This window comes from Cucumis sativus, chromosome 5, assembly GCF_000004075.3.
Source record: "Cucumis sativus cultivar 9930 chromosome 5, Cucumber_9930_V3, whole genome shotgun sequence".
In the NCBI taxonomy this organism is placed as follows: Eukaryota; Viridiplantae; Streptophyta; class Magnoliopsida; order Cucurbitales; family Cucurbitaceae; genus Cucumis; species Cucumis sativus.
In genome coordinates this window covers 2,068,622-2,083,955 of record NC_026659.2, presented here as the reverse complement: position 1 = coordinate 2,083,955, position 15,334 = coordinate 2,068,622, and positions in this window count along the sequence as shown.

Genomic DNA, 15,334 nt, shown 5'->3' with positions numbered 1-15,334 from the left:
AATCACACGTCACAAATATAATTTACTTATCCTGTTGTAAATCATGAGATTAGTTAACTAATTGTTTTTAAATCGTTAAACATGAGACTAAATTATGATTTCATCAATCATGATTGGTTAATTACGACTAGTTAGTATAAAATTTAAATTAACTTTGTTGGTCGGATAAGACAATCATAAAATTTGTTTATTTCTCCTTCTTTGTAGTTGTTGAAGTAAAAATGGTATATAATTTAAATTACTTTTATTTATATACACCCTTTTTATAGGGCGTACATAATATAATACTATTATGTGAACTCATTTTATGATTAAGACCTATCACTTAATAGACTTAATAGAATAGTAATAGAGTGTATTATTGATATATTTTGAAAATTATATTTAGTTTTGTTATAATTACAATTTACTGTGTATTGTGTTATATCTATAAATATTTTATGTTTTATTATTGTTATCGGCCTTTAAAAATACATAAATTTTAGTTTACACTAATTTTTACTTTTTACTGTTTTAGGTTTGGTTTTTTAAAAAAAGAGTTAAAAGATTTTAAACATGTATGGCTAGCATATAATTTTCTTTTGTTATCCATTTTTTGAAAATCAAAGTCAAATCTTAAAAGGCTAAAAGAAGACTACCAATTCTAATAATAAAATACATCAAAATTAAAAAGAAGAAATCAAATTATTATAAAACACGATTCTACAATTTTAATGATTTAATTATTTAAAAAATATTAGTCAGATATCTAAAAGATCTCTGAATCAATTATAGATCAAAATGTATTTAAAAAATACTAAGTCATATGTTTTAAAAAATAACTGAATTGTAATAGAAATAAAATGAGGAATTGTCATAACTAGATACAAAATTAAAGATGTATAGAGATTAAACTATTGCAATAAGTCAAAGAGAGTACAAAGTGAGATTTAAAATGTACTCTAAAAAAAGGGTCTCACTAAAAACATGTTTAAACATGGCATCACATTCACATTGTGTATTATTATATATTGGAATAGTAGGACATAGCTGCATTTTATGCAGTACAAGTTGGCATCTTTATGTGAGTAATTTTTCAATCATTATTGAGACATTTTAACAGAGGCTTTAAAATTTGGAGGAAATGTCAATTTATGTCCTTCAATAGAAAGTACATATTTGTAGCCCAAGTTATATAATATCTCTTTTGCTTATTCTATTTTAAAAATACTTACAACTTCTTTAAATTGAACGATTGGCATTCAATTCCATCCACTTTTAAATTTAGAAACAATTGGGACGACGATGACTTAAAATAACAATAACGTGAACGAAATAAATTCTCGCTCTAAACTACTACTACACCATTGACATCCTGATTTACCTATAAAATTCTAAATAATTTATATTTAAGTGGTAATTTTAAAATGTTTAGGGTTCAGTCATATTCCTATTGATGTAAATATACTGATATTTTTCAAATCACAAATAAAGTTAGTGTTATTGTCTGTCATTTCGGAGATAAAATTTTAGAGTTAGTGTTGACCTAGGTATAGGAAATAGCATAATTTATGAGAAACTAAAAATATAACATTGTAATAAAATATTTATAAAAATAACAAATGTTCATCACTCAAGTAAAATTTTTCAGAATGTCAAATATGCTCTTCAATAACCTATATTAATGATAGAAAATTGATAGCATAATTCTCAAATTAAAAGTTACCATTCACAAATATAATTGATAGCAACTATCAATTACTATCACTGTTAGCTTTCAATTTGAGAAAATTATAAAGAAACACTTATTATTATAATAAATAATTATCATGGATAATAACTACTAGTACAAGCATATATCATTGCAATTGCTTTCACTAATAATTAGTTGTTTATTAATATAACTTTTAATATGAGAAATTAAAAAAAATTGTGGGTTGCACATGAATTTTAGGTCTTCTACAAATGTCTAAGTTATGTAATTATTTTATTCCCATTCTATATATTTTATTATTTTTTGGCTTAAATATTATTTATGTAAATGGTCCAAGTACAATCCAATAGGTGAAGCATATCTACTTACCCTAAACAATTATATATTCGTATACTTATGGGTCAAAAACAAAATGTAACATTTTTTAAGTTTTTTAAGAAAAATGAATCAAATATTCCATTTTTAAGATAATAATTAAGACCATTCTTGAATTGACACCATATATTAAAGTTAGTTAATGGTAGTTAAGCTCAACCAGATTTTTTTATTCTTTCACTTTGAATTAATACATCTAGTTAAACTCAACCATATTTTTTTATTCTTTTCACTTGATTTAGAATTAACCCATCTAGTAAACGAGAGATTAGTTTATATAATTTTGGATTGATTTATTTTTAAAGTTTATATATAAGGAATATAAATCTTATTTCAATATGTTTTGAAATAATTTTTAAATAATAGAAAGGAACAGGACTTTTGAGATAGGATGATCTATTAGGTAACTTTATTGGGGAAAATTAAATAATAAAAGAAAAAATCTCCACAAGTTGCAACAAAGTCCCTGTCACTCTCTTTATCTTATTATTAATAATTGAGAAAATTGGGACTTCCAAAAATTCAAACTATATAGTATATAACATGCTTTCCATGGCTGTAATCATTTTCATGCATTTCCTTTTATAATCTTTTACCCTAACTTTCCACATGCATCATGATTTCATAATCAGAAAAAATCTCTCTCTTTTATACATCTTCTATTGTTTTCTTATAAGCTTAGAAGATGACTTTTCTTTTTTTTACCTTTTTTTATTGACCCTTAAAGAAACCTCACATAATTCAGCAATAAACTATGCAAAATAGAGGGTCCAATTAATAAAATTAGATTGACAAGATTATAAGATATGTTTCAACTTTCAATCATTCATCATCTTTTAAGCTTTCACATTTCACATTCAAAACATGATATATATTTTTCATGATTTATATGTTATTGTTTGAATATCTTATAGGATGGGAGCAATTCATGATATAATTTAGAGTTGATGCCATTTTAAAGCTAATTTAGATTATTATAAAGTCACGTGTTGTCTATCGAACCAACGTAATTGTCGTAGAATTTTGTATTATAAACAAATTTACAGATATAAATGAAAAAAAAATAAAAAAGAAATAAAAGCACACATGGTGCATTTATGAACTTGCACTACCACCACAATTTTTTGTTGTTTTTCGTTTATTTCTTTTGTAACCTTTTAACCCATCTAAATTTACTTTCCATACATGTTTAGATTTACTTACATCATAACACATACCAACAATATACAAAGAAAGATGTATCTAAAAATTTAAGGCAAGGACTTTAAAAAAAGTTAGAAAATTCTGAAAGTTGGAAGTAAATCAAAACTCACCTACAAGAATTTGAGTATTAATCAACTAAATAAGAATTTGGTAACATAATTAACTAAATATAATCCGTTCAATAAACACAACTAATTAAAGAAAAAGTCAATTAACATGTCTCAACAATTGCCTTAAAAAAAGGAGACCATTGACAACAAAAAAACTGAATCAAATAAGATACAACTAATAAGAAATCTCAACAGCTATTTGAATGAACACTAGTTGAAAATGTATGATGGAATTAAATTAGACGATTAGTTAAAAAAAATTTGAAAAATCAAATGGCTATCATGTTTGACAGTCATTATCAATCCATTATTGAGTTTTTTGTATTCTAAAAAATGAATATTATTGGCCCTACAAATAATTAAATGGAAGCCATCCTTATGGACGGATCGAATTGGGGGCCATATCTTATGTTGGATGATAGCAGAACAGTGAGTCAATTCATTTTCTTCGTTAATTATTACCACACGTTTCTTGCAAAAAAAAAAAAATGTTGTCATTGTTTGGATTTTCAACTTTCATTAAACTAAAATTAGAATATCTGAACACGGACCAAACTCATATTTATACACGTATATTCTATCTAATTCTATGCCAAAATCATACCCTATCGCTCGTAAGGTTTCAAATAAAATGAAATTTTTTTTATGTCATTTTCACACCATTGAACTTAGACTACTTTGATGCTAAATATTGTTTGTTTTTTTTTTTTTTTTATATTTAATCAAACCAAAGTACATTAGTAAATTAATATATAAATTAAACCGGTAAGAGAATACTTTTAGATTAATTATACTTCAAGTAAAATTATTTATTTTTATAAATTTGCACTTCAATAACTAAATTAGTAAATTATATTATTAAAATAATAGAAATAAAACTGGACAAAATGGATACCTAAAATATAAGAAAATTAAGGCAGGGAAAATGCTAGATGTTGTTGACCAAACAAGAAAAAAGATGAAATTAAGTGATATTTAAAAAATGAAAATTAAGATAGGGGATTTAGATAAAATATATGTGGGAAAGAAAACATTTGTCTTTTTAAAATATTATAATTATAATGTTGTAATCCAAGTAATTTATAGTTTATTAATTCGAGTTAAGTTAAAACTTAAAATTCAATTTATATATATATAAAATGCATGGACGATGGTTGCAGTAAATATATGTGCATACTTAAAATATTAGATAAATGGAAAAACAATATCCCCTTCTTTATATCACTTGTTGCATTATTTTGTTGCATTGAATATGAGAGGTAAATGGATCGCACAATTTACTATTATTATTATTAAATATATTTGTCACTATCTCAATTCCTTTCCCACTAAAGTGACAATCCACCCCAACCAATTTTATTTTATATTTAAAACTTCACCTTTTCTTTTATTTAATTTAAATATCAAAAGCCCATTCAAGAAAAGCACTAAATTCTCTCTCCAATAAAAAAATTGTTTTAAAAGTGATATTTTTTTTTAAATATTTATAAATATATTTACGATGGATTATGATGGATCAAAGCATATTATTACTTATGTCCATCGTAGGTCAAATTGGGAATGAAATTGAAAATAAAATTTTACTAAATTATATATTTATTATTAGCTTGTTTTTTAGAGATAAATTTCAATACACATCAATGTTGAGTATTAATATTGAGGTGTTACCATGTTAATTAAACATCACATGTAGTTTTACATTATTAAATCTACTCAATATTAACGAGTAGTGATGAAAGGGAAATCGTTAACATTTTTATTTGCAACTAGGTTACATATACTATCAAAATTACATGATTGATTTGCCCATTATGTTTTTCTTATAATAAATTTAATAAGAACTCTAGGTCCATAAAATTGACACCGACATTTTAAAAAATGACATCAACTTCAATGATTTCCTTCCCCTATTTTTCTTAACGAGCTCTAATTTCATTATTGCTATCCATTTCTTTTTATCTATTTAAAATATTAGTAGGTTTCATAAAACATAATATCTTAAATGTCCCAATTTAGTATTTATTATAATTTTGATGAGGAAAAAACTATTAAAATATTAAGCACACGTAGAATTAACGTGTGATATTAAATTATTAAATTATGTACACTCACGAATCCATAAATTTTATATAAGGAACACTATGCATAAAAACAGCTACAAAAATTTAAACATTAAAATTTACAAACATAAAATAAAGCATTATTTAGTATATATGGTAACTTGGCCCTTCAAAATTAATACTAAAATAACAATTGATAATGTAAAGGAGTATGTGTCCCTAATGGCTCCTTAATAAATTTGTCCCTAATTATGTATGTATATATAATTAAGTTGCTGAGGCTTTGTCGAGCTCAGTAGTGTCAGTTTGTAACCCAAACGGGGGCAATAAAGTGGTGGGAGGTTGATCCATCTTATTGACCAGGATATTACATAAATAGTTTACGACCTACCAATTCCAAGTTGCTGAGCCTATATTTAGTTGAATGAGTAAACCAAAATAGTATCGGAAGATTTAAACCAACCATCTCTTTTTTAAAGTAAGTTGCACCAAAAATTATTTTTAAAAAATATAAAAATATTAAAGCATTTAAAAAATTATTTCACCTGAGGTGTTTTCAAATATAACTAAATTAAGCAAAATTTTATTTTCTACTTTCTATCAATAATAGCATTTTACCATATTTATAATTTTTTTTAACAATATATCATTTATAACAAATTTTTGTTTCAAAAACTTATAATAAATTTTATTTACTACCAAACTATAAAGTTGGGTTGACTATAAATTTTTATTTCTAAAAGAATGGCATTACTTAAAATGTGCTCAAGATTTTATTATTTATATTTCTTTCATACCTATCGTTTTTTTATATTTGTTTGATGGACACAAAAAGATGAAAGGTATTCATCGAGTTTAATAAGACAGTAGATCTAAAAACAAAATTGAAAAACAACTATCAAAAGTAATAATTTCGAAAATACTTATATATACATAGATACATGTAAAGTACTACAAATCTCATATTTTCTTAAATTTTGGAAGCCAATCAACACCTAAAATAATAATTAGTATTTTAGTCATTTAGTTATATTTTACATTTGATGTTAAAAAATCTATTAGTTTTAAAAGTTTGAAAAAGATATAGCTAGCTAGATAAGTTATAGTAGTTATTGTATGATTTCATATTCATTCACTATTGATAAGTTTGTTCTAGATGACTTCTAACCAAGATCAGTACTATATATGGTCATCATGTTATAAATATAATACATAGTTAATTAAATATAAGAGTGAACATAAAAACAATTAATTTTCTTTTTGTCTGGATCCCAATATATTTTAAAAAATGAATTCCAACAATCTTTTAAATTTTAATTTATTATTGTATCAATTACAAATTTTTCTCCACCAAAAAGATTGTGTTTGGACTGATTTGTTAATAGTAAAAATATACTAAAACGGTTAAAATCATTTTTAACATTTTCAAAAATTATTTGAAACATGCTTTGTTTGGTTTCGTATATATTATTTACTCCTTCCTTGAAATTATCGACCATTGTATGTAATTCTTTTGATAACTATCTAAGATTTAGGCCTAACTTTACCATGTTAGAGGTAGTTTTTATTAATATTTATTTATCAACTTGGCTAATAAAGCCAAAATTTGAAACTTTACCTTTTTTCTCTTTCGAGTACACATATTTCTATATCATCTCTCAATATCTCTCAATTTTCCTTGACAACGAGTCCATAAATGAACTTTGAGTATTGCTTGAACCAACTCTCAATAAATATATTAATTTTAAATTTTATTAAAAGTTTTAAAATTAAATCTAGATAATTATCGATACTAAAATAAAAATAAAATTAAAGGTAAATGAACGAAAATAGTATTTAAAAAATGTCCATAAACAAAGAATTAAATCCTTCCCCATTACTATAAAACTCCTCGAAAAGGAAGACCAAGGTTAAAGATACGTTGAGGCAATGATATTATAAAATGTCCATATATATAAAGGTAGATCGAATCGAAATGGTATATATACAAGATGGTATATGAAATGTGAAATTGAGGAAAAAGGTGGAAGAAAGGAAAGTGCATCTAGGGATTGGAAGAAGCGACAAATATATGCGGGTTCGTGGAATCATACGTGGAAGACAGGTGGCCGCTCAAAGTTGACCAGTTATAGCCACCCAAAAAGCTAGCAGTCTGAAATTAAGGGACCCACATATAACACCTGTCTTCAAACGGTGCTTCTTTATTCCAAGTTCCAACAACGCCTATGGCCATTCTCCACGTAGGACTACCGCACTACCCTTTATTTATTTAATATTAAGATTGCAAAGAAAGAAGAAAACACAACCACAACCTGTTGTCGATTAGAAAAAATAATAGGCGGCCAAAAGTGTGTCACCCATGGACTTCAAATTTTTGGATTTAGACACATCATACTCGACCGACTAAAATTTAATGTGAAGTCTTTCGTTTATTGAGATTGATTTAAGAAAAAATATTTTTTGTTTAATTTTTTTAAATGACTTATTTTTTAAATTAAACCATGAAAATCTAATTCAAACACATTATATCTTTTTGTCAATTTAGTGTCAAGATTCTAAAATCTTACAAGTTTATGTTTAATCCTTTTTTTATAAAAAAAAATTGTGCACTTTTAATTATAACTTTGTACTAAATATTACTTTTCATTGAATAGCTTTATTCTCTATTAATTAATTCAAAATTAATTTTAACATGATAAAAATATTAAATTTTATTTAATTTAATTAGGAGAAAAAATTGAGCCTAAAAGTATAAATAAACTTAGAAAACGAATTAAAAAAAAAGACGAAAAAACAGAAAATGCAAACCCTGAAAAGTAAAATGTAATGTTTTCAAACCTGCAAACTAAATCCAAATTAAACTTACAAAAAAAAAAAAAAAACTATACTTAAAAGTTAAAAAGGGGACAAAAACAGGACTATTTATTTCCAATATAAATGTAGAAAGTTTTTAAGTGGCAACGACGATAATAAAGAACATGTACTAATGTACTGCTGATCCACCCTTTGCTCAGATCTCATTCTTGATTATTTCTTAAATACCTGTTTTGTTTATTAGAGAGGGAAAAAACATACCCCTTAAAACTATTGTGCTACAAGAAACGACTAATATCATATAAATCAACTATTGCTTTCTTTTTTCCTAAAGTTTTTCTATTCGACATAACTCAAAAAGGAGGTTTAATTAACGTCCTTGCATGTGCTTTCAAAAAGAAAAGGAGGTTTTTGCATGTGGAGAAAATATAAGAACAACCTCAGATTTAAAAGAGAATAATATAGTAATTCGATTCGAAATTATTAAAAATATTTGGAAACTTCGTTTTGAGTATAAGATTAGCATTGAACATCAAATACTGTCGGATTTGGTTGGGTAGGAAAAAATTATAGAATTTGATGGAGATAAACTAAGTTTTATAGTTTATATTACAGTGTTGTTTTTAAATATAATAAAAAAAAATATATCTATAAAATAAAAAAGGTCAGATTCTCTAAACTCTAGATATAATAAATTTATTTGAATGTTTATTGGTGATATTGATAAATGTTGATAGTCTATTAATCATATTGAAATATCAAATAAAAATTTGTTATATTTATAAATATTTTTAATATTTTTATCAATTGAAATCAATTTTTGATAGATTATGACGACATTATATAATTTTAATAGATTAATTATTTTAAAAAATACAATTACAAATTAATAAGTTTAAAATGACATTAAACACACTTTTAGCGGCTGAGGTTTTTCCTTATTATTTCTTTAATCATATGAGTTGCTCCTTGAAGATGATCCCGGTAGTTGGATAGTCATATTTGGTTGATAGAGTTGATTGGTGGAGTACTATGAAGCTAGTATTCACAACTGTGTTAGTTGCTTTCTAGTGTTGATGGTTGGCGATTATCGTTGAAGTTGCTCGATAATCAAACATAATTATGCTATGGAGTTGAATCATTAAAGGATTCGTAAAAGTTGAAAGTTGAAGTTGATTATTAAAAATGATTGTTATCAGAGTTTGTGGTGATTGTTGTTGGAATTGGACGACCTTAGTCATATAAAGTCAAGGTAGTTGTAGTGAAGTAAAGGATTAAGTCATAGTACTTTGATAGTTTGATAATATTATATGTAGTACAAATCAAGGAACGATTAACCACTAGACACTCGTAAATTTTTTTTTCTTCTAAAAGTTGATTTAAAATTAATTAATTTCATAAATTCGTTTTCTCAAAAGTTATTATTTGGGGAGTCTACAAAACCACTCATGCAACACTCTTATTCATATAATTATTTTACATGTTGACTATCACATTCGTTCGAAAGTTAAAATAATTATGTTGACGTTTTTTATTCTAAAAGATACAAACATTAATCTATTTGTTACATTAATCTTCCTTGGTGCTTTTTTTAAAAAAATTGTTGTAAATAACAAAATTTCAAAAAATATAGTATTTATAAAACATATAACAAAATTGTTATCCATATTTTATAAATATTTTGATAAACAACTACTCCTACTCTTGGTTATAGCTTTTATTTCCATCTTCTTTGATTTCCAATACTTTTGGTCTTCTTTCTTCTCAATCAACCACGGGCCTCCTTTAGATTGATTTAAGAGAAAAATGTTATCCAAAAAATCATTTTATTTGAACTCTTTTGATGAAAAACTATTTAAAATACATCTTAAAAGCAATTTTGAGTGGTTGCTTTTTTCCAAAACGACTTATTTCTAAAAGTAAACATTTGAAATGTATTTCAAATACACTTTACATTACAAACCAAAAAATTTAAATAAGGAAAAAGGCATCAACCTAACTATAAATCATCTATTAAAATATTTTAATATAATCCTTAATGTTTAAAATTAGGCACTCTAAGCTTGAGATTTCATCTGTACGACTACAATAACATCCATTCTACGGAAATTGTTTGAAACAACACTTCAAACAAACTTACTTAGGTTCATTCTAAAATGAGATCCCCTCAACAAGAAAAAGAAAAAAAATAACTTAGGCTTCTCTGAGTATAAAGTGGCTTCAACTCTTCTCACATAAAAGTCTACAACTTGATCTGTCTTTGTATAGATCAATCTCACTTCCACAAGCCTCACAACGATAAACTCATCCAAAAATATGCTTTCCACAGCAAAAGTAAGCTAACCCTACTTACAAAACGGCAACCAACACATCATACGTATATGTAGGGTTGTGCCTAAAAACCCAAAACAAAGAAGAAAAATATTTTTCGACGGAAACTATTTCTAGACAACCCACGTAATAAACTACAAAATATTTTACACAAAAAAATTCAAGTAATCTCAAACAACCCACTCAAATGATACTTCAATCATATTGCATTAGACTTCAAATATCTTTTTACCTTAGCTCAACATCAACTTCTTATAAATAAAATTAGTTTAATTTCTTCAAAATTCACACGTTCTTTATAAAATTAAGAAATATATTTAGGCTGTTGCTTGAAACTCACAACCATCATTTAAACAATTTTAACAAAAGAAAACTCTTACAAGTGTAAATATAAGAGTCAGACTTATAATTTGATCTTGAACTCGTTAGAACTTTCGTAGCCACATGGATACATTCAATTCTTACTATTTTTTGTGCGACAAAAGAAGGTTCTATTAACGTGCACGTCTATTAATTATGACACAACTTATGAAAGAACAAAATAATATAAAGAAATAAAAAGGTTGATATATATGAAAATGAAAGGGGAGAAAAATGGAAAAGATTAGTGATTAATGTAAGAATATGTGGCCCAAATTTGTATATGTGGTTACAAAAAATCTGTACCTGCCCCCCCTTGGCCACCACCTATATTAATCAAATCATTTGAATACATTCATTAATTGAACCAATTTTCTTTTTTCTCCATTGCCTTATAATCATAATAAACATCTCTAATTTAATCTTCATATTTTAAACCATTTTTAACGAAACATTTTTTTAAAGTTTTTTTCTAATTACTGTTTTTTTTATTGACACCCAAACTTTCAATATATGTTACAAAATAACTATTCATTTTTTCCATAGTTTTATTGTTGAGATTTATTACACCATAGAAGATTAAATTAATAGTCAAAATGTGTCAAAATAAACTGAAAAAAAGAAAGAAAAAGAAACATATTAGATATGAAAATATTAGCTTTTTTTTTCTTCTCATTAGTGGTTAAGACATATTTTCAATTGAAAAGTTGGATGTTGGGTTTTGTTTTTCTTTTTAAATTGTTTGTTAGATAAGAAAGGGTTACAACGGAGAGAAATGACTAATTAATGTTGAAAGGTATATATATAAAAAGAAGAGGTTGTAGGGTCTATGAAATAAAGATTAACAGTGAAATTGAACTTTGCTTTTGATAAAATCAAGTATTAGAAACGTTCTCAGATTTAGGATGTGCTCAAATTTGATTCCCGAATATAATTACCTTAAAACCTTTTTAAAAATAGATTTGTTGTCTAATTACAGTTTTTTTTTATAACTTCCGAAGAATGTTAGGATTGAAACGACTAAGATGTGACCTTCAAAACTTTTAGAACACATAGAAGAGAATATACCTATGCTTTTATTTAATTTATATATAAGTTCACTTTTTGAAGAAAAAAAGCTTAATTGATTAAACTTTATCACTCCAAACTAATTCTTAAAAGTTAAAAAGTTAAAACGGATAAATTCGTTGGAAAGAAAAAATATATCAAAATAAAGAAAAAATAATGTAACATAGCAAATTTAGATATTTGCTTCTCATCCTGGGTTAATGCTTATACTCTCGATAAAAAGTTAGAGTTTTGTTTCCCGTGGGTTTGAATTGTTCACTCTATTCATGAATGAAGTTGTAAAGTGAAATAAATGTAGTAAATTGTAAAGAAAAAAGAAAAGAAAAGAAATGAGAATGAGATTATGATGACTATTTTAAGGGGAATCAATAATTGGAATGTGATTCCAAATTAGAGGTGGACTCCATATTTGATACTGATTCGTTACTTTGGTAAACACCATTAATATAATATAAAGAAGGGGGTCCATTTTCTGATTCTGTATTGATAAAAGTGACGCCCATGTAAAAACATCACCTCACTCCTTTCAAATCTAGTGTGTTATTATATAAGATCTCTGTTGAGTATAAAACAGTATAATTTACTTTTAACATATTTTAAAACTAAAATAGATGGGATTGCAAACCTTTTCAAATACTAAATAAATATCAAAGAATAAATTATTATTGTTATTATTTTAAAAGAAAAAACCATCTAACTCTTCTATTAATGATTCACAGTTTCTAATTGAGTGACTGACATTGAACTTCTCTTAAATGAAAGTATGATTTAATTGAGCTTTTTCGTATTTATAACCAAATACACATAAATCTTCTGTTAGAACTAAATTTGTAATATAAAAGTTCCCTCAATTAGTTGAACACGACTTTGAAATTTTGAGATTAACTTATGGTTCTTTTAGAATTTTTTAGAAATGCCTTTTTGTTTTTAAGAAAACAGAAATTATAGAAATTGAATCAAAGTATAACTATGGGAACAGATGCTGCTGTTGAAGGGCTTCAAGCCCACCAGCTTTCTTGGCCTTAAAAGATTTTGGACATTAACGGTCTAACCCAACTTCTTACCATTTTAGTTTATTGGGCTATCTATACAACTACCTATTGGGCTTTCTTTAGTCTCTTCCTTTAACTAAATAAATAGGGAAATTGCAATTGAGGACTATTTTAGCAATAATAATTAAGGAAATAGCAACATTTTAAAAAAATTGCAAATATAGCAAAACTATCACTGATAGACTTGACCAATATTTGCAACATGGTCTATCAGTGATAGACTTATATCATTGATAGAATTTGACAAATTTTGCTATATTTGCAAATTTTTTAAAATTGTGCTATATACTTGATTAATTTGAATTTAATTGCTAAATTTGCAACTATCCCAAATAAATACTCCTCAGTTTCTAATTTATTTAAAAAATATACCTAAAATTTCAAAAAAATTTATTAATTCATTTAAACTTCTAAAATATATTTTTAAAAACACTTCAATTAGATTTTTGACTAAAATCATCATAACTTTGTTTCAATTCAACAAATTTTAAATCACTCGTAACAAGATAGATACAAACTTCTAAGATCATATTTTATACAAAGGAAAGAGTAATAAATGCCAAATGAAATGTTATATATGTGAAGAAATTGTATGTATTTAAACAATGATCAAGATGTAGAACTATCGTTTAAATTAATTTAAAAAGCTTCATATGACCTAGCTCAATTGATTGATAAAGTATATATTGACCTCAACTAAAAGGCTAGTGATCTAAGAGTCACCACAACTATTTCTCCATCATTATTCATTTGACGTGTAGAAATTATAAAAAAAAAATGGATAAACATAAAAGTATAAATGAAAGTTTAAAATAAATTATGTGAAAATCAAGAGTAAGTTGAACAAATTTAAAAAGTTATTGGACATTTCTTAAAATTAAAAGTTAAAAATTATGAACTACAAATTAATTTTATTAGGATATGATAGGAAATATTTCAAACCTATGCAAAATCCTAAAGTTTGAAAATATGCTAGGGTATAGATAAAAAATTGAACCATGATATTGACCCAAACATTTTGTCAATTTGCAACTTAATTTTTGCTACTTTTTTTTTTGTCACTTCCTAATTTCTCCTCTCTTTAGTAAATAAGTTTGGGTATACAATAAATTTAGGTAATTAGTAGATATTACCTATCACAAATATACCCTATTTACTATCTTATGTGCTCAATTAGTCCTAATGATCATTAAAAAAAAACCATATTTAGTCTTCATTTTCGGAATCTTTAATTATTATTGGTTTAACTTTTCCCTAATTAATTTAAATCTGAGAGTGATATGGTTAACTTAGTGTGGGTCTCTATGTCACCTTTTTTTCTTTTTCTAATTTATTAATTTCTCACTTTTTCCTATCCTCTCAGCTTTATTGACCTTCTCTTTTGAATTTGAAATTTAAAAAAGATATTTATAATTGTGGTCAAACGGATGTTTGAGAATTTTTAGAAGTAAATGTTTTAACAAAATTGATTTTATTAACAAGTGTTTTTTTCTTTTTCTTTTTGTTAAAAATGATTTTCACAGTCATTTTAATGTGCTAATTGGTTCTATATTCTTAAAAGTGGGTTTTCAATAACTTGAATATTTTGCAAAAGTGTTATAAATTATTTGAATATTTGATTCTATATATTTTTGAGCAAGTGAGTTAAGTTTAATTAGAAGTATTTTTTAAACGATTAATGTTTGTTTTCAAAAGCAATTTAGAATGATAACTATGAATAAAACATTATCATTGAAATTGGAAAAGAAATAATTAGTAGGTGGTAGAAAAAACTCAGAGAGAATTTGGATAGGGAAAACAAAAATTCCAAAAAGAGAGAAATAAAAGTTAGGTATAAATGAGATCATTTTTCTTGGACAGACTGCTAAAATTTATGGAAAATAACTTTATAAAGAGAGAGAGAGAAAAAAAAAAGGAGCAAAAAAATATCTCAAGAAAGCTAGGAGGTAAGAAAGAAAAAGAAAAAGAAAAAAATTAAGGGAACAAAAGTTAAAAGAGGGGGGGAAAAAAGTGATATAGAAGAAGCTAAATAGAGTTATTTTTGAAGATTAAAGTCTAAACCTCGTAGTTAATCCTATACTTAAATTAATATCATTTGAGAAACTAAATAGAATTTATAGCCATAGAAATAATGAGAGATAGTTAAATAAAATAAAGATGGAACAAACTTTAAAAAGAGAGAGAGAAAATACAACTTTTACGATAATCTTTATCATTTTGAATATATTATTTGAACGAGAGGAAAATATGTTGATAAGAATAATATTT